The following is a 2,500-nucleotide window of genomic DNA, read 5'->3' on the forward strand; positions in this document are numbered from 1 at the left end:
TATAGTCTATTGTATGTTGTTTCACTACTATGATGCGCGTACGTGTATTGGCACATACACAAATGTACGATTAAGTAATTTGGTTTTTTGAATTCAGTTCTTGACATTATTTGCTTTATTTATTGTTGTTTGTTTTCTTTCATTCAATACAATGACGCTGCAACTTAGAATTGACCCCCTTGACATAAGGGCTGTAGTTAGGCCAATGGGGGGCGAATGGAAAGAACTCGCCTAAAATTGCTGCAGGAAAAAGGGGTCTCTTGAATGAATGATCACTGGGGACGTTTATGTTTCCTTTTCCGTTTTGCGTTTGTTTGTATTTGTCTTTGTCTTTGTATTTCTTTTTATCACAACAGATTTCTCTGTGTGAAATTCGGGCTGCTCTCCCCAGGGAGAGCGCGTCGCTATACTACAGCGCCACCCATTTTTTTTGTATTTTTTCCTGCGCGCAGTTTTATTTGTTTTTCCCATCGAAGTGGATTTTTCTACAGAATTTTGCCAGGAACAACCCTTTTGTTGCCGTGGGTTCTTTTACGTGCGCCAAGTGCATGCTGCACACGGGACCTCGGTTTATCGTCTCATCCGAATGACTAGCGCCCAGACCACCACTCAAGGTCTAGTGGAAGGGGAGAAAATATCGGCGGCTGAGCCGTGATTCGAACCAGCGCGCTCAGATTCTCTCGCTTCCTAGGCGGACGCGTTACCTCTAGGCCATCACTCTACTTTGTTGTCAGTTGTTTCTTTTTTTTTGTGAATTAACGACGACCCTTTCATCGAAGTCCACTGAATAATTTTCTTTTATGTTTAACTTCCATTTTATTTCAAATATTCATTTTCGATTTCCATCCTTCATCTACCGTGTTTTTCAACTATCCGCTCTTACCTTGTAAAACGATGGCACTGAAATGTGGAAATTAATACTTTAAGTTGAACAAAATGACTACGATAACCAGCATGTGTGACAGGGCAGTGATGAAATACTCCCCTTACTTGACTGGAATCTTAAGACATAAAAGACTTGCAACCTTTTCCACAAGAAAGAAGAGGAAGAAGAAGAAGAAGAAGACAGGAACACCGAGGGGAAGGGATGTAACTCTACAAGAGGACCAGACCTTGCGAGGAAGTCTATTGCAGTCGCGTGAAAAATACTGGAGGAAGGGGGGGACATCACCTTACACTGAGGACTACAGTCCTAAACAACGTGACCTTAACCAAGGACGTCAGCCATTAGGTCGTTAATTAAACTCCAACCAGTCAGGGAACGTCACCCCCAAACCACTCCCTACTCCCCCAGGACCCCCACCCTTCTCCACCCCTTCGTCCTCTCTCCGCATCACCACCACATCAGCCACACTGCTACATGGTTTCTTTCAACTTATCCATCTAGGGCAAAAAAGAAAACAATGAATAACCTAATGAATGAATAAAAAAAAAAATAGATACATGAATAAACACCAACAACGCAGAACACACACGAAGTAAATGTAACGGAAGTTGCCGAGTCTGTACCCATGATGTCTTTATGGCGGAAGACAAATTTAATGTATACCATTCACTTCTCCAGTTTTTTTCTACGAACGACACAGAAAACAAGCAACAAATAACTCACTCACTCACTCACTCACCCAAACAATTAGTCAGTCAGTCAGTCAGCCAGTCAACCACCCACTCAATGAATGAATGAATCAATCAACCAATTAATATAACTGCCTGACCACTTTTCATCGAGCACTACTTTTATCCTTTAGTTTAAGAATCTGCAATAATATTCTCAGAAATCGTTGCGGGTCTGATGGGTATCCACCTTTGACTGAACATTTCCATGGTGTGATTAGCAAGTTGTGAAGATGTTCAGAACAGATATAACATATTCAGCAGGTCAGTTAAGCTGACGATGTATGGTTGCTGTACTGAACTTATATTCAGGCAGTTTTCATCTGCCAAAGATAAAACACAATCATCCCCTCCACCCCACATTGTCAGAATCCCTTTTCTGTAAAAAAAAAAAAAAAAAAAAAACCCACAAAAAAACACAACAACCCCCCCCCCCTCCCCCAAACCCAACAACAACAGCAACAACGCTATATGGTGTCGTGTCGTCGTCAATGCTGATAAGATTCCCCTGGATTTCTGCTCAATTTAATTAAAAGACCCAAGAACCTCAACATACATCCCTCCCAACCTGTGTTTTCCCCTCCAAACAAAACTAAACTAAACAAAAACTAAAAACGTTACACGGTTTTATGACGACTTTAACTCACTCAGTACGGCCAGTCCTCTCTTCTCCTCTTCACAGACCCCTCGGATGTCCAGTGGGTGTCTGAATGACCCAACCTTTAGCTTCCGTCGTAAGAATTGTGGTATTATTTGTCAACATTCACCTCTTCAGTATAAGAGCCTGCCTCTTGCAATATTTTGATGATGGTAATTGGGGTGAAACGCTGTTAACGTCGTCTCTTTCGCCGTTCGTATGGAGAGAGTTAATGCTGAGTGTGTGAAC

Source organism: Babylonia areolata, chromosome 9 (genome assembly GCF_041734735.1).
Source record: "Babylonia areolata isolate BAREFJ2019XMU chromosome 9, ASM4173473v1, whole genome shotgun sequence".
NCBI classification, from domain to species: domain Eukaryota; kingdom Metazoa; phylum Mollusca; class Gastropoda; order Neogastropoda; family Buccinidae; genus Babylonia; species Babylonia areolata.